The sequence below is a fragment of the Chiloscyllium punctatum genome, chromosome 26 (assembly GCF_047496795.1).
Source record: "Chiloscyllium punctatum isolate Juve2018m chromosome 26, sChiPun1.3, whole genome shotgun sequence".
In the NCBI taxonomy this organism is placed as follows: Eukaryota; Metazoa; Chordata; class Chondrichthyes; order Orectolobiformes; family Hemiscylliidae; genus Chiloscyllium; species Chiloscyllium punctatum.
In genome coordinates, this window is record NC_092764.1 from 74,033,076 (window position 1) to 74,051,787 (window position 18,712).

Genomic DNA, 18,712 nt, shown 5'->3' on the forward strand with positions numbered 1-18,712 from the left:
GAAAAAGGCTAAAATTATTTTTAAGGCTCAAGTCTTGCTGCAAAACGTGCTCTCCCCATTAATCACCCAGTTTCCAAGTTGTTAACAATTGTTAGTCTGTCCAGAAGACATTTGGAGGCAATGCTCAGAGACTTCATTCCCCTGACAAGCCAGTGGGCTTCAAACATGCGAAGACTTTAATTCTTCCTAGTTATTGTCAACCAGTCACATCATTCCTGTCTATCTCTCAACAATCTCTGGGCACAATTGCCTCTCCCCTTTCCACTCACAGTTCCAAAGATAACTAACACCACAGCAGGGATGGTAGCAATGTACTGATGTCACTGGGGTAGGAAGCCAATAGCCTGGACTCACGCTCTGAAAAAGGCAGTTCAAATCCCATTGTGGCAGCTGAGGGATTTTAAATGTAATTAACTATTAAATCTGGAGTTTCAGTCATGATGATTATGAAACCATCGGGTTTTAGTGAATTAAATGGGATTTTACCGGTGGCCATCACTTACGTATAGCGCATGCCTCAATTTATAAAGGCAATTATCTGAAGTGCACTTTTAATAACAATTTGTGCTGGATAGGTATCTGTGACTTCACCTGATGAAGGAGCAGTGCTCTGAAAGCTTGTGATTTCAAATAAACCTGTTGGACTATAATCTGGCGTCGTACCTCCACAGTTTGGGATCCTCCTGGATCCCGAGAACAAATCCCCACTTCGCTCCCCACCACCCCCCGGCCAGTCTCTGTAATGTTCATTACTTGTGACTTGTCACTAGTTGCAAAGATGCAATTAACTGTACATTTTTCACCACAAGAGACTCCTCTAGTTCGACCACAAGGTAGCTACCCTCACCTACACAAGATCACACAAGCCCACGACAAACACACATCTCCAAGGCATTGGTGGTGGCACACACTACAAATTAGGACTTGTCCCGTTAACTTGAAAAATGTGTCTGTTTTATGTTTGTGTCTCCTGGTGTCATTACCTCATCTAACTTATACATGACTCCAGACCCACAATACGGTTGAAGTTTAAACCGTTCACTCAGATGACTGAACAAATGTCTCAGCTCATTCAAGCTGCTACAGAAAAGTTGAAGAATGAAACCTGGTGACATTGACACTGACAAAGGCACAAGTCGCTCAGTTGGTCCCAGCAAAGTTCTCCTCAATAATACTTATGGACTTGCAACAGAACTGGGAGACACATCCCACAGACTCATCAAACAACAGCCTGACATGATTATACTCTTCAAAGTATAGCCAATGTCCTAGACTCCTCCACCTCCCATTGCTGTGACTGTTCTAATCCATTGGCAGGACAGAGGGGATGGCACGTCATTGAGTCAAACCCCAAACAACATCCTTTTGTTTGAACCCTTTCCAAATGTAATAATATGCTTCCAAAACTATACCGCAAGGAGGGAGTTGTCCTCAAAATGAGCCCAAGTAGTGTTATGGCATCAAGACAAACATCCAGAAGGAAACCTGCTGATTCACCAGCCAAAGAGAGATTGGTAGGTGACTGGCAAAACTCCTCCATGTTGAATACCACATGGAAGGAGCATTGCATGTGGCAGAAGTGGGGAAGTTCATTGTGCAATCACCAATGTTCAGCAGCATTCACTATTCCTCAGATACTGAAGCAGTCCATACCCAAATGCAGCAAAACCTGAACAATATCCAGGCTTGGGCTGATAAATGGCAAGTAACATATATTCTACCCAAGATCCAAGCAATGGCCCAAGTCCCCTTGTGACATTAAAATTTCACACTATCACTGACTCCCCTACCATCAACGTTCTGGGGGTTACCACGAATCAGAAACTGAACTGGCCTAGCCACATGTATACAGTGGCTACAAGTGCCGATCAAGGCTCAGAATACTACAGCGAGTAACTCACCTCCTGACTCCCCAAAGCCTGCCTACCATCTACACAGCACAAGCCAGGAATGCGATGGAATACTCCCCATTTTAGATGAATGAGCGCAGCCACCAGATGCAAAACACTCTAAACCATCCGTGATAGAACAATTCACTTGTGCAATATCCCATGCACCACCATGAATAGGTTGTCTCTCCATCGCCAACACATTTGCAAGGTGCATTGAAGCACCTTTCCAACCCACTTGAACCACTAAGCGAGCAAATTCAACACGATCAAGAAAAACTACTCCATCTGCAAGTTCCCTTCCTCATGTCACACCATCTCAACTTGGGAAGTATGGCACCATTTTCACCCTGGGTCAAAATCCTGGAAACCCTGTGCTGACAGCTCTGTGGGTGTCCCTACACCACATGGACAATGTTGCTCACCACCACCTTCTCGAGAACAATGAGCAAGGTCAGTGTTGCTTGCATCCTGTGGCTGATAACAGAAGTGTGTTTTTTCTAGAGAGGATGGAGTTGCACCAACTTTCAGTTCAAGTAGCTGTGAATGTTGCGATTATTGAGGAGTTTGTTTGGTAACAGCCACAAATCAAGGTGAGATGAACTGCTTATGATCCCCTGGTGAATTATAACCACCACTATTCTGTTGCCTTCTCAGATGCATGACCATGTACATTGATGCCAAGTTTAATATATTACAGTACAACGTTGTGCCGAACATGATGCCAAATTAAGCTAATCCCTTCTACCTGCCCTTGGTCCGTGTCCCTTCATTCCTTGCATAATCATTTGCTTGTCTAAAAGTCCCTTTAAAGTCCCTATTGTGTCTGCCACCACCACCAGCACCACCTCAGTACAGCACGTTCCAGACTCCTATCACTCTCTGTGTAAAGAAACCTGCCCCTCACATCTCTTTTTACCCCTCTCGCCTTAAGTGCGTACCCCTTGGTATTAGACATTTCAACTCTGGGGAAAAAGCTTCTGACCATCAACCCTATCCGTGCATCTCATAATTTTATAGACTTCTATCAAGTCTCCCCTCCGCCACTCCAGAGAAAACCACACGAGTTATTCTAGCCTCTCGTTATAGCCTGGACCCTCTAATCCAGGCAGCATCCTCGTGGTAGGGGACTTGATAGTTAGGGGAAATCAACAGGAGATTTTGTGGTCAGGATTGGGATTCCCAGAAGGTATGTTGTCTCCCTGGTGCCAGGGTCCGGGACGTCTCTGATCGGGTGTATAAGGTTCTAAAAGGGGAGGGCGAACAGCCAGAAATCGTGTTACATATTGGCACTAATGATATAGTCAGGAAAAGGATCGAGGATATAAAAAGTGATTTCAGGGAGTTAGGATGAAAGCTGCAAAGCAGGACGAACAGAGTAGTGTTCTCTAGTTTACTACCGGTGCCACGAGATAGCGAGGTGAGGAACAGGGAGCGGGTGCAGCTTAACACGTGACTGCGCAGCTGGTGTAGGAGGGAGGGCTTCAGATATGTAGATAATTGGGATGCTTTCTGGGGAAGGTGGGACCTGTATAAGAAGGACGGGTTGCATCTGAACTGGAAGGGGGCCAATGTCCTGGGTGGAAGGTTTGCTCGAGTAGTTCGAGAGGGTTTAAACTAGTATGGCAGGGGGGTGGGAACCTGAGCTGTGTACCGGAGGTGAGAGTTGACGCAAATGAGGCAATAGCAAGAGGTAGACCAGTTAGTGGGAAGGAACCAAGGGATCAGTTAAAGTGTGTTTGCTTTAATGCAAGGAGTATCAGGAATAAAAGTGATGAACTTAGAGCATGGATCAGTACCTGGTGCTATGATGTTGTGGCCATAACAGAGACATGGGTTTCTCAGGGGCAGGAATGGTTGCTGGATGTTCCAGGGTTTAGAACATTTAAAAAGAATAGGGAGGGGGGAAAGAAAAAAGAGGAGGGGGTGTAGCACTACTAATCAGAGAGGGTAACACAGCTACAAAAGCTTCCATTGTCGAGGAAGATCTGCCTACCGAGTCAGTATGGGTGGAAATTAGGAACAGCAAGGGAGCAGTCACCTCGTTAGGGGTTTACTACAGGCCCCCCAATAGCAGCAGGGAGATGGAAGAAAGCATAGGTCGGCAGATTTTGGAAAAGTGTGGACACAGTAGGGTTGTTGTAATGGGTGACTTTAACTTTCCAAACATTGATTGGAACCTCTTTCGAGCAGAAGATTTGAATGGAGCTGTTTTTGTAAGGTGTGTTCAGGAGGGTTTCCTAACTCAGTACGTTGACAGGCAGACGAGGGGAGAGGCCATTCTAGACTTAGTGCTCGGAAACGAGCCGGGGCAGGTATCAGATCTTGTGGTGGGAGAGCATTTTGGAGAAAGTGACCACAACTGCCTCACATTCTACATAGCTATGGAGAAGGAGAGGATTAGGCAAAATGGGAGGATATTTAATTGGGGAAGAGGAAACTATGATGTGATTAGACAGGAGTTAGGAAGCATGGATTGGGAGCAATTGTTCCATGGTAAAGGCACTATATACATGTGGAGACTGTTTACGGAACAGTTGTTGCAAGTGATGAATAAATATGTCCCTCAGAGACAGGCAAGAAGTGGTAAGATAAAGGAACCTTGGGTGACGAGAGGGGTGGAGCTTCTCGTCAAAAGGAAAAAGGTAGCTTACATAAGGTGGAGGAAGCTAGGGTCAAGCTTAGCTCTAGAGGATTACAGGCAGGCGAGGAAGGAGCTCAAAAATGGTCTGAGGAGAGCCAGGAGGGGGCACGAGAAAGGCTCAGCAGAACGGATTAGGGAGAACACAAAAGCATTTGACACTTATGTGAGGAATAGGAAAATGGTCAAAGAAAGAGTAGGGCCGATCAGGGATAGCATAGGAAATTTGTGTGTCGAGTCTGAGGAGGTAGGGGAAGCCCTAAATGAGTTTTTTGCTTCTGTCTTTACGAAAGAAACAAACTTTGTAGTGAATGAAACCTTTGAAGAGCAGGTGTGCATGCTGGAATGGATAGAGATAGAGATAGAGGAAGCTGATGTGCTGAAAATTTTGTCAAACATTAAGATTGACAAGTCGTCAGGCCCGGACCAGATATGTCCTCGGCTGCTTTGGAAAACGAGAAATGCAATTGTTTCGCCACTTGCGAAGATCTTTGCATCCTTGCTCTCCACTGGAGTCATACCGGAGGATTGAAGAGAGGCAAATGTAATTTCTCTCTTCAAGAAAGGAAATAGGGAAATCCCTGGCAATTACAGACCAGTAAGTCTCACGTCTGCTGTCTGCAAGGTGTTAGAAAGGATTCTGAGGGATAGGATTTATGACCATCTGGAAGAGCATGGTTTGATTAAATGCAGTCAACACGGCTTTGAGAGGGGCAGGTCATGCCTCACAAACCTTATCGGGTTCTTTGAGGATGTGACTAGAAAAGTTGATGAGGGTCAAGCTGTGGATGTGGACTTCAGAAAGGCATTTGATAAGGTTCCCCATGGTAGGCTCATTCAGAAGGTCAGGAGGAATGGGATACAGGGGAACTTAGCTGTCTGGATACAGAATTGGCTGGCCAACAGAAGACAGCGAGTGGTAGTAGAAGGAAAATATTCTGCCTGGAAGTCTGTTGTGAGTGGTGTTCCACAGGGCTCTGTCCTTGAGCCTCTACAGTTTGTAATTTTTATTAATGACTTGGAATGAGGGGATTGAAGGATGGGTCAGCAAGTTTGCAGATGACACAAAGGTTGGAGGTGTCGTTGACAGTATAGAGGGCTGTTGTAGGCTGCAGCGGGACATTGACAGGATGCAGAGATGGGCTGAGAGGTGGCAGATGGAGTTCAACCTGGATAAATGCGAGGTGATGCATTTTGGAAGGCCGAATTTGAAAGCTGAGTACAGGATTAAGGATAGGATTCTTGGCAGTGTGGAGGAACAGAGGGATCTTGGTGTGCAGGTACATAGATCCCTTAAAATGGCCACCCAAGTGGACAGGGTTGTTAAGAAAGCATATGGTGTTTTGGCTTTCATTAACAGGGGGATTGAGTTTAAGAGTCATGAGATCTTGTTGCAGTTCTAAAACTTTGGTTAGACCTCACTTGGAATACTGTGTCCAGTTCTGGTCGCCATATTATAGGAATGATGTGGATTCTTTGGAGAGGGTTCAGAGGAAGTTTACCAGGATGCTGCCTGGACTGGAGGGCTTATCTTATGAAGAGAGGTTGACTGAGCTCAGACTTTTTCATTGGAGAAAAGGAGTAGAGGGGACCAATTGAGGTATACAAGATAATGAGAGGCATAGATAGAGTCGATAGCCAGAGACTATTTCCCAGGGCAGAAATGACTAACACGAGGGGTCATAGCTTTAAGCTGGTTGGAGGAAAGTATAGAGGAGATGTCAGAGGCGGGTTCTTTACACAGAGTTGTGAGAGCATGGACTGCGTTGCTTGCAGCAGTTGTGGAAGCGAGGTCATTGGGGACAGTTAAGTGACTACTGGACATGCATATGGTCACAGAAATTGGAGGGTGCATACATGAGGATCAGTGGTCGGCACAACATCGTGGGCTGAAGGGCCTGTTCTGTGCTGTACTGTTCTATGTTCTATGTTCTCTATGTAAACCTCTTCTGTACCCTCTGCAAAACCTCCACATCCTTCTTGTAATGTGTCGAAATGCAATCCTCTAAGTGTAGCCTAATAAACGTCTTATAAAACTGAAGCATGACATACTGTCTCTTGTATTCAGTTCCCTGACCAATAAAGGCAAGTAGGCCATATGCCTTCGTTACCACCCTATATAATAACATGAAATCAGAAGTAGATTTATTTATATAAATCTTGTCAAATTGTAGTTTTCCTTTAGTTTCTTAGAGGGTGCCACACGTGTTCTAATCTAGTAGTTAAGGCATCAGGTTAATACTAATAAATTTTACCAATATGTTGCAATACAGTTGTATTGCTATTTGCAAAAAGCAACCACTGCACAAACTGCATACAGGCAGTAAACAATTTATCCAGTCTTGCTTAGTGGAAACCAAGCTCCCAATTTAGTTTGTCAAAGCCAGCCATTAAAATGAGGAGCAACATTCCAGCAAATTGCATCTGAAGCCATTAGCAAGTACATCTGTACACTTCGTGTCTGTCTGAGTCACTTCTAGCTGCTCTTTTATGCTCTAAGCAAACAGCTTGGAACAAACGGAATGGAACTCAACACGTGACGCTGCAAATGGGGATAGCGGGTTGAATACAGGCTTCTGTAGTCATGACAACATAGTCTGTGCACCAAGACTACCTCTAACCAGCAGCTCTACAACAAAAAGCAGGAAGCGATCAAAATATGCCAGTCCGCATACAGATAGCTTTTTACCATTTCAGATTGTGCTGCTGTTCAGCATAAAGCACATCCCCGCGTACGCATACTGAACTCAGCAACAAAAAGAAGCGGACATGAAAACATCTCTACTTCTCAATCAGTTTTTGATCTGATTGGTGCCACTTTGAGGCGACTGAGTCTCTATGATCAGAGGAGAGGAGTCAGCCACAGGAGGAGTAAGGTGCTCATCCACAGACTCTATCAACAAACACATCAACCTGGACCCAATATACAGGCCACTACAGTGGACAGCTCGAACTGACAACCGGAAGCGGCAGAGACAGGCCACTATAAATGCCGGAGGAAACAGCACAGAAGCGCTTCACAGGAGGCTCCCAAGCACTGAGGATGTTACCTAGACAGGGGACGAAACGTTTGCAAGACAAATTCCCAGCTCGGCGAACAGAACCACAACAAGCACCCGAGCTACAAATCTTCTACCAAACATTGCTCATTAGAACCATTGTAGCCCTTGGGACAGCTTATCAAACAATGGCAGTGTTGGCCCTTGTGGCGCAGTGGTAGTGACCCTACCTCTGAGCTATGAGACCTGGGTTCAAGTCCCACTTGTTCCAGGAGGTGTGTAATAACATCTCTGGACAGATGGATTTGGTTATGTTACAGATGCCTTCCCCTATATTTAGCCAGGCAGCATCAGGAAGTGTAGAAGTCGAGGTTTTGGGTCAAATAAGGTAACATGAAGAAGGGTTACACCGAAAACATCGACTTCTCCCCCTCCTGATGCTGCCTGGCTTGCTGTGTTCTTCCAGTCTCCTGCCTGTATGCTGTTTGTTTTGTATCTTCCCCTATAGTTAGGGGGAACAGTGTGAAAGCTGTATTTATACAAAAATAGGCATTGTATGTGCAGAGACTGTTTGTACAGTGTACACTCAATAGACAACGGAAAACATGAAACCAACATTTGATGCTATAGAGAGATCCTGAAAACATTGCATTGCCCAAGCTCCAAACTAGAATAGGTTACTGACTGAGTGCATTGACACAATTAAATCAAGCAACCTATCTAGATCCATCACAGCGTGATACAGCTAGTGCTCTTCCCAACACCGTTAGAAAACACAGACAGAGTTGTGAACACAGCCCAGTCTATCCCAGAAACCAGCCTTCCATCCATTGGCTCCATCTATACTTCCCACTGAATCAGGAAAGCAACCGACGTTATCAAGTCCCTCCCACTCTCTTCCATTGGGGAAAAAGACAAAAGTTTGTAAACACATATGAACAGTCATGATTTGGAGATGCCGGTGTTGGACTGGGGTGTACAAAGTTAAAAATCACACAACACCAGGCTATAAGGAGTGTCGCTCCGAAAGCTAGTGTGCTTCCAATTAAACCTGTTGGACTATAACCTGGTGTTGTGTGATTTTTAACATATGAACAGATTCAAGAACAGCTTTTTCCCCGCTGCTTTCAGACTTTTCAGCAGACTTCTCAAATGTTCATTCTGATCTCTCTCTGTGCACTTTCTCAGCAGCTGGAACATTGTATCCTGCACTCTATTGTGTTACACTGATGCACTTATGTAATGTGATCAGCACATAATCCAACACTTTTTACTGCGCCTTGGTACACCTGGCAGTAATAGATCAAATCAAACCAACGCTAGTTTGAAAGAAGGGTATGATCCTGAATTTAATAATGTCTATTCAAGCTGCTCAATAACGTAGCAAAGAGAGAACGCATCGACAAGATCAGAAAGTGGATGAAACATGTACACATACCTGGTAGCAAAGAGTGACAAAATACAGGAAAGAAAGTGCAACAGGTATCGAAACCAGACTGAAGAACAGCGGCTTTGTAAAATACCAGTGAGAAAACAGGAGAGGAAGAGATAGCTATAAAGGGCAGGCAAGGCTTACTAAAAAGACAGAAAATGTGAAATGAGGGCATTTTGAGTATAAATGGCAAAATAAATGCAAGGTAAATTTCTCAAAACATTTAGAGTCATGCAGCATGGGAGTAGACCCTTCAAACCAACTCGTCCATGCTGATCAGGTTTCCCAAACTGAACTCGTCCCGTTTGCCTGCATTTGGCCCATATCCCTCTCTATCTTTTCTACCCATGTACCTGTCCAAATGTCTTTTAAATGTTCTAATTGTACTCACCTCCACCACTTCCTCTGGTATCTCATTCCATATGCTTCACCAGATAAAATTCCACAGGCATAAACCCCTCAACAAAGACAAACTTTATCTGCACGTGAGCTCAGAGAAAACATCAAGCTACTCCATTATAAATATGAATTACGGCCAAAGTCCAATGTTCTAACATCACATTTGCAAGGTTTTCAGGAAAATTACTATCCGTCATTTGGCATTCAAAGCCTTTCAGTGGAAATAGACAATAGAAGGAAGTGAAATCACAAGAGCACATCCTTTTACTCAGAATTGATTTTTGAAAGCTCCGAAGTCTGCCAGCTCAAATACGCTAGTCTTTCTTTTACACAAATCCAGACACTGGGGAGAGCAAAACAATGGGGATTGACAATCTCCCGTGCACTGCTCAAGTGTCGATCGCTTTTCTATATGCCAGTCAGGAATTGGAAGTTGGGACAGAGCACAATGAGTGTTCCTATGCTGTACATGCAAGGATTTCCAGCTATATTAATGGATAAGCTATTAGTAGACATTGCTCTGATAATGTTGTTCAACACTGGCAAGGCAAAAGTCATTCCTGAGGTGTGGAGGTTGTTGACTAAGTGAGCATTCATTGCCCATGCCCAATTTCCCAAAGGGCAGTTAAGAGTCAATGACATTGTTGAGGGTCTGGAGTCACCAGTAAACCAGATTCCCTCCCCTGAAGGACTTCCCTGTCCCCAGTTATCCTCAAGAAGTTAATGATAGTCTACATATGATTCGGAAATGCCAGTGTTGGACTGGGGTGGACAAAATTAAAATCACACATCAGGTTATAGTCCAACAGGTTTAATTGGAAGCACTAGCTTTCAGAACATCGCTCCTTCATCAGGTGGTTGTCACATGACGAAGGAGCAACGCTCCAAAAGCTAGTGCTTCCAAATAAGCCTGTTGGGACTATAACCTGATGTTGTGTGATTTTTAACACTAATCTACATACTTCAATAAGCACCACGGTGGCTCAGTGGTTAGCACTGCAGCCTCACAGCACCAGGCAGCGGGTTCGATTCCACCCTCGGGTAACTGCCTGTTGGGAGTTTGCACATTCTCCCCATGTCTGTGTGGGTTTCCTCTGGGTGCTCCGATTTCCTCCCACAGTCCAAAGATGTGCAGGTCAGATGGCCAGGCCATGCTAAATTGTCCCATAGTGTCCAGGGATGCGCAGGCTAAGTGAATTAGCCATGGTCAATGTGGGGTTATGGAGGATAGGGTGGGAGGCTCTGCAGAGGATTGAAATGGCCTCTTCCTGCACTGTAGGACTTCTTTGATTAAAATCTATGTGATTGAGGTACACCCAATATTGCTAGGTACTGGGATGTAACCCAGCAACAGTGAAGGAGTGGTGATATATTTCTGACTCAGGTGTTAAGTAATGTTAAGTTAAGGAGATCTTGCAGGAGGTAATGCTCCCATGCACCTACTACCTTCATCCTTCCAGAAGGGAGTGGCTGTGGGTCAAGAAAGTGCTGGGTGGTGTCAAGCTTCTTGAGTGTTGCTGGAGCTGCATCCATCCAGGCAAGTGGGGAGTATCCCATCACATTCCTGACTTGTGCCTTATCGATGGTGGACAGGCTCTGGGGAGTCAGGAGATAAGCCACTCGTTGCCAAATTCCCAAATTCTGACCTGTTCTTATCACCGCGGCATTTAAATGGCTGGACCAGTTCAGTTTCTGGTCAATAGTAATCCCCAGGGGGATGATATGAGAGATTCAACAAATGGTAATATCACGCAATGTCCTGCCATTGGTGGGATGGTTACATAAACATCTTCACTGTGAGATATGCTGTTACCAAATATAATTCGGAGGATGGAAATAGCTATTGACATAACACACGATGTAAAAAAGGTATGGTTGACAAAGTCAGAAGGGCACATATTTTACTTAGTTTCAAGTGTGCCTCCATTGAGTAGTTAATCTAGTGATAGTTAAAACAGCATCCTATCATCTACAGCAAATGTGTTGAACAACTCCCTGGAACCTCAATGTTTTGCTCACCTCAATTGTAGAGAGGGACAGAAATCACAGGCCACAAATGGCAAACAGGAAACACTGAAAATTTCAATTCATTTCCTATTGGAGATACGAGAATTTAACGGTGCTTACTTTACAACGCCATGGTGTTTGTTTGAAGCATGCATTGACTTGTTGCATGGCTGTGCAGATGACGGAGCGATGTGTATTTAAGGATCAAAATAATTCACTCTAATCATCCAAGGTTCAACTGGATCAACAGTGCAAGTCGCACTCCAAACTAATGACTCTGTTTATTACAGACACGCCCGAATTACCCCATCACCTGAAATGACATTACAAAGCAGCATTCACTCCCAGGTAAGCCCTCCCTCTAGGTACCATACAACAAATGGATTTGCACATCACTGTCTATGATTCTGCTTGGCATGGTACTGCAGTCTACCGGTGTTTGCTTTCTGCAGGTTCTGGCTGATCGAAATACTCTTTCCAATCTTCTCACCTGTCGCAGGTATGTTGGAATAATTTGCAAGTTGGGTCACAGACCGTGAATGCACTTTTTCTGTGGCCACCAAGTCCAGAATGGAACTCAACCCTAGAACTGCTGACCCAGATGTACGGACAATATCCACTGTGCCACAAGATCTCGCTATCCCAGCTACACATTATTCCAAATATAAGCCATTGCAACCTTAATTGTTGTTGCTTATCACTCTCTGAGAGATTAATTTGGAGTGCAGATTCATAGCTCCTTGAAAGTGGAGTCGCACGTAGATAGGATAGTGAAGAAGGCGTTTGGTATGCTTTTCTTTATTGGTCAGTATTGAGTACAGAAGTTGGGAGGTCATGTTGCAGCTGTACAGTACATTGGTTAGGCCACTGTTGGAATATTGCGTGCAATTCTGGTCTCCTTCCTATCGGAATGATGTTGTGAAACTTGAAAGGGCTCAGAAAAGATTTACAAGGATGTTGACAGCATTGGAGAATTTGTGCTATGGGGAGAGGGTAAATAGGCTGGGGCTGTTTTCCCTGGAGCGTCGGAGGCTGTGGGGTGACCTTATAGAGGTTTACAAAATTATGATGGGCATGGATAGGGTAAATAGACAAAGTCTTTTCCCTGGGGTGGGGGAGTCCAGAACTAGAGGGCATAGGTTTAGGGTGAGAGGGGAAAGATATTAAAAAGACCTAAGGGGCAATTTTATCCACAGAGGGTGGTACGGGTATGGAATGAGTTGCCAGAGGAAGTGGTGGAGGCTGGTACAATTGCAACATTTAAGAGGCATCTGGGTGGGTATATGAATAGGAAGGGTTTGGAGGGATATGGGCCGGGTGCTGGCAGGTGGGACTAGATTGGGTTGGGACATCTGGTCGGCATGGACAGGTTGGACCGAATGGTCTGTTTCCGTGGTGTACATCTCCATGACTCTATAACTTACACCATCTCAATTCCATTCATGCATCCTCTACAATTTACCTCACACCACACAACCTGAAGGACAATCAAGTAGGTGGCCTTTTTCTTAGCCTCTATTTGGGCAGTATTGTGGCTCAGTGGTTAGCGCTGTTGCGTCACAGCGCCAGGATGCCAGGTTTGATTCCATCATCAGGCAACTGTGTTGAGTTTGCATGTTCTCCCTGTGTCTGTGTGAGTTTCCTCTGGATGCTCCGGTTTCCTCCCACTGTCCAAAGATGTGCAGGTTAGCTGGATTGGCCATGCTATATGCCCATCGTTTCCAGGGATGTGCAGGCTAGGGAGATTAGCCATGGGAATTACAGGGATGGGATGGGAGGGGAGGTGTCATTGGTGTGGTCTCAATGGGCTGAATGGCCTGCTTCCACACTGTAGGGGTTCTATGATTTCTTCAGTATGCCCACTGAGAATGAAAACACAGCTTTTCAAATAAATGTCACCTCATCTTCACATGATCCAGCTTTACAGATGCTGTCACAGTTGAAAATTTGCATGGAATTAAAATGTTGGTGAATTTGTGTTCAGTGAGGAGAGTGCTCAAAATCTTCCTTCCATGGAAAAGTACAAGTTAGTAGCAGCAGCATTTACTGCAGTAATGTGGAACATTGATAAATTTACAGGAATGTTGCACTCTAAAATATAGCTAGTTTAGCAAAAGATTAGCTGACGCATTTACCAACTGTAACAAAAACTAAAAGCATCGAACCAGCTTTCTTTAACATATTAAATATTGCATAGTGCACTTTTCCAGGTCATCTGCCTCACACCTTCCACTTATAATACATCACAACTTCTTTCCCAACACTGAACACAAGCTGAAATGTCAAACTTTAATAAACAAACAAACCTGCTTGATTTTAAAAACCAGAGCTGCACGGAACATTCTGCAAGGGTTACAGCCAGGCTCCGAGTTTCCCCTATCTTCTCAGTTTTCCATTACCACTTCTCCTTTACATTTTCCCCAAATTAACTCTCAAAATCATAGTCCCTTGTCAATGTTACTTTACAAACATCTTGATTGAAATGTATGCTTTTCCAAATGAAGGTCTGGATAAATCTCCTTCAGATTTAGCTCCTTTCCCCTCATGGTTTCTTTGCCATTGTTTTCAGTCGAGAACTCATTTATAAAATAGTCAGCCAAACACATACCATACCTGCTAACTCTTTCACACATTTACCACAGCGTTGGACTTACCTTTGCAGGGCTCAGCCACATTAAGCAGCCCACTCATGTTCGCTAGAAGGAAAGCTATTCTTGCCTTTAATGGTTCCGAGAATTCTGTTTTAAAACAAAATCTAATATTCTCAAGGCAAACTTATGCAAGTTACTTGGTTTTCCTAACAGCTGATGCAGAAAATGTTTTTATTTCAAGTTAGAATGTCATCAGACTCACTAAGGTCTTGAAACTATGTGCTATCTTTTGAAGGTATATCCACAACGTAGAAAGCACTATAGGAACAAAACAAATCTGAACGTCAAGTAAAATATAGCTGTAACATGTACTCAATTTTTTTTTCTAAAAATGTCAGTCATAATTACTTCCAAGAAGTTTGTCAACACAGTTAATGTCTCGTTACCTCACTAGTATACATCACGGTTAGGAGAGTGCATTTTAAGTGATGCACACGCCAAAGTAAAATTTGAGAAAATTGCTCATCCACCTCCAAGGCATTGATATCAATGTCAATTTATCACAATCCGTATTTTCCGTGATGCTGAACGCATTTTTTTTCTTTAAACAGCACCTTTTAAACATAAAATGAGACAAATCACCACATACCAAACTCTGATTTTTTTCTTTGAAAACCTACCTTTCCAAAGCTCGCTCACAAGGCTCAGGGAAAAATCCAGAGGAATAAAAGGAATCAGTCAGATATGTTCGTTCGTGTACAGGGACTGGAGTGAACCGTTGTGAAAACCACAAACAGGCTGGCTATCTCTCACACTGCATCATCACTGCACCTCATTAATAATGAAACACACAGAGCTCCGTTTTGATGTATAATTATTAAATAATTTGATATGCTTAATTGCATTTAGCCCAAAATATAATTAAGCTACACAAACAAAAAAGAAATGCTAAGCCTCTCAGTGTAGAATGATCCAGAATGGGTAATTAAATGCAATGGTACCCATTACTTTCTGCTGCTGAGTGCAATCATAACAAAACAAAAGGCATATGCAGGCTCCCTCTGTACAGGACAACATTTTAAGCAATAAAAAAGTGACAACTATATTTCTTCCATATTTTGTTTGAAGATTTGTACATTTCAAGATGTTGGAGTGGGTACACACCGCAGTCTGGTAATCAACTGCATTAAACCTTAATCCACTATCATTCTATTTACCAAGGGACCTGGTATAACCCTGTGAATTGTAGCGTGTATATTCCAACGACATATTAAGTCTGACAAGGCGACATTTTAGCAAGTTTCAGTGTGTCACCCAAATCGTTAAAAAGTGACAATCAATAAATGATTGATTCTCAGTCGCACAGGACTGTTAAAGATTCTTGATCCGTAATCCAGCATTCTGATAGACAATCTAATAACAAGTAGTACTGTGTGACATAAAGGTACACACATCCCAGTCAACCTGAAATCACTGCACTCAAATCTGACCAATTTGAATCACAAAATAATCTAATTTACTTTATAACTGTAATCTTTGCTGGAGATTTCAAGTTAGATCTCCAACTAGCCATTTCTCCACATTAACTATAATGCACAGATCTTTAATATCACTTGCCTTTAGTAACAGCAGACATTATTTAAAGTTAATTGCAGCAAGATATTAAACTTATTATGCAAAACAAATTGACAGACCCCAGGTTTTATTAGGAATCATAAGCCCTTAAATGATAACACAGCTCCAATATTATGTATCAGATTTTGTTTTTATTTTCAATCCCCATAAACTGTTACTTAACGTACAACGGTATCAAGAGTTTGCATAGTTAACTTCTTGAGAAGAATCCGCAAACATTTCTGTTTTGACAGAAGTGAGACCTCAGTGGAAACAAACCAGGAAAAAGAAGAGAGTTTTCCAAATTCATAGTTTGCAAAAAAAAAAGTCAGTGCCCCTGCGTTTAGCAAGGAAAAGGCGAACCCAAAATCAGCTTTAAAGAAAAACAAACCTCCCTATATTCCCAGTCGGAGGCTGGCAGCCACTACACTATTCCTGCAACAATTACAAACTGATTTCAAGAAAAAAAAGTCTTGTCCACCTAAAAAAAAGTCAAAAAAAAAAACTACACAGCTACAATATCACAGCAGAGACAGGGAGGGGAAGTTCAAAAAAAGTACCTTTTGCTTTGAAAAGCGTGGAAGGAAGGAATTTCACAAAATCAAAAGCGTCGGACACTTAAAAGGAAAAGCCTCTTCCGCATCACAGGTTGCAAATACAACTGTTTTCTAAATACTGCATTGCGCCTCAGTCTCATTGAGGAGCAGTAAATTCATATTTTATGAAATAAATTTATGCACGGGCCTGCATCTCTCTTTCCACACGAATTGAAAAAGAAAAAGAAAAGCCACAAAAGTACTGGATTTCCAACCATGCTGGCAAGCTGCTCATGTGAAAACATTATGCAAAAAGCGTTACTTTCTCCCGGTTAATATTGAATTTTTTTGTTTTAAAAAAAAAGTGATCCATACAGTCATACTTCAGTAAGTACAAGGAATTTAAAAATCATCAAAAAATAAAGAAAAGTAAGCGACTTTGGTTTGATTGTTGAGGTGTCTGCTACTCACCAGCACGGATATTATTTTAGTATCCAGTACAGACTGACTGGTTACAATGTATTGTATGCAGCACGCACTGGGGACAAGAGACAGGACTGGACCAAGCTTCGAAACGGAGACTCGTTTTCCTTTGTACTGTCCCTCCGGCTACCCGTACACCCACCCGACACAGCGTTGCGGCGTCACGGAGACCATTGCGCATGCCTGCCGAGGCACTGTGACACATTGAAGGCGCACTTTGCCAGTATGCGAGACTGGCACAGCACTCCCCGAATCACAAGGTCAGTCACAGAGATGTTCAGCGCGGAAACAGACCCTTCTGTCCAACTCGTCCATGCCGACCAGTTATCCTAAATTAATCTAGTCGCATTTGCTAGCATTTGGCCCATTTCCCTCTGAACCCTTCCTTTTCATATCCTCTTCCAAATGCCTTTTAAATGTTCACCATGACTTGGAGGTGCCAGTGTGAGACTGGGTTGAACAAAGTTAAAAAATCACACAATACCAGGTTATGGTCCAACTAGTTTATTTGAAATCACTAGCCTATCTCTCCATCGCGGGAAAAAACCTGGTCATCAGGTGTGAGGTCCTCTCAGTATTGCTATATGTGGCACAGGTCTGGCCTATCCCCAGGACCTGTGCCGCCGCAGTCACCCGGGCCATCTTCCAATTCATTTGGAGATCAAAGATGGACCGGGTCCGAAGAGACTCAATGTACAAAGACCGGTGCAATGGGGGAAAAAACACGCCCAATGCCACCCTCACCCTGATGGCCACCTTTGTGTGTGGCTGCATCAAGCTGTGCGTGGATCCCCGGTACGCAAACACCAAGTGTCACTACGTACTGAGGTTCTACCTGTCCCCGGTGTTGCGAAGGATGGGCCTGGCCTCGCTGCCGCGGAACGCTCCGAGTAGTTGGACCGTTCCGTATCACCTGTCCTTCGTGGAGAAATTTATGAGGAAAAACACCTTTGACCACAAGTCCATCAGGAAGTGGTCAGCACGTAGCGTCCTTGAGACCCTTCGGGAAAAGGAGAGGGCGGATCCTGTCGAGCGGTTCCCTGAGCAGACTGTCAAAGCCATTTGGCAGAATGCCTCATCGCCAGAACTTTCCAACAAGCACCAAGACGTGGCTTGGCTGGTGGTGAGAAGGGCTCTGCCTGTGAGATCCTTTATGCACGCCCGGACTCTCTGCCGCACCGCACGCTGCCCTCGAAGTGGCTGCGGGGGGGACGAGACTGTCACACACCTCCTTCTGGAATGTGCCTATGCAGAGGAAGTCTGGAGAGGAATGCAGTGGTGCTTGTCGAGGTTCGTCCCGAGCAGCGCCGTGACGCGGGACTCCGTGCTCTACGGCCTGTTCCCCGGGACTCACACCGAGACGAACATTAACTGCGCCTGGAGGATCATCAACTCGGTGAAGGACGCTCTCTGGGCGGTCCGAAACCTGTTGATCTTCCAGCTGAAGGAGTTGACCCCGACCGAGTGTTGCAGACTGGCACATTCCAAGGTCCAAGACTACGTGTTGAGGGACGCGCTGAAGCTTGGGGCAGCTGCCGCCAAGGCGCGGTGGGGAAAGACCACCGTGTAAGATCGGCCTGCCGAAAGAAGAACAGGGGGCCCATACAGACGTTTTTTTGGGCTCTGCTGATGCCTCAGCCAAATATATGTATATATACAAGATTGAAAAAATGCACAGGATTGTAAAGGACAAGAATAAAGTCGAATCTGTGTTTGTAAATATGGACATATGTATGGCATGATCCAATGTACAGACCATCAAATCATTTATGAATAAAGTATATTTTTGAAATAAAAAAAACTAGCCTTCAGAGCACCACTCATTCATCAGGTGGTTGTCCTGAAAGGAGCAGCGCTCCAAAATCTAGTGCTTCCAAATAAACCTGCTGGACTATAACCTGATGTTGTGTGACTTTTGACTTTTAAAATGCTATAATTGTGCCAGCCTACACCACTTCCCCTGGCAGCTCATTCCATACACACACCACCCTGTGCGTGGAAAAAGCTGTCCCTCGGGTCCCTTTTGTATCTTTCCCCTCTCACCCTAAACCTATGGTCTCTAGTTTTGGACTCCCCTACCCTGCGGAAAAGACCTTGGCTATTCACCTTATCCATGCCTCT

The 18,712-nt window shown here is 44.1% G+C and overlaps 1 protein-coding gene across 1 annotated transcript in view; it reads right to left on the minus strand.

Annotated features, from left to right (window-relative positions):
* The window catches only part of LOC140453171 (RNA-binding Raly-like protein), a 1,408,367-nt gene extending 1,393,652 nt beyond the window's left edge, over positions 1–14,715 (minus strand). Inside the window, exon 1 of the mRNA XM_072547650.1 lies at positions 14,639–14,715. The gene's annotated coding sequence lies outside the window, so the exon portion shown is untranslated. The remainder of the gene's footprint in view (positions 1–14,638) is intronic.
* Between the last annotated feature and the right edge of the window lie 3,997 nt (positions 14,716–18,712).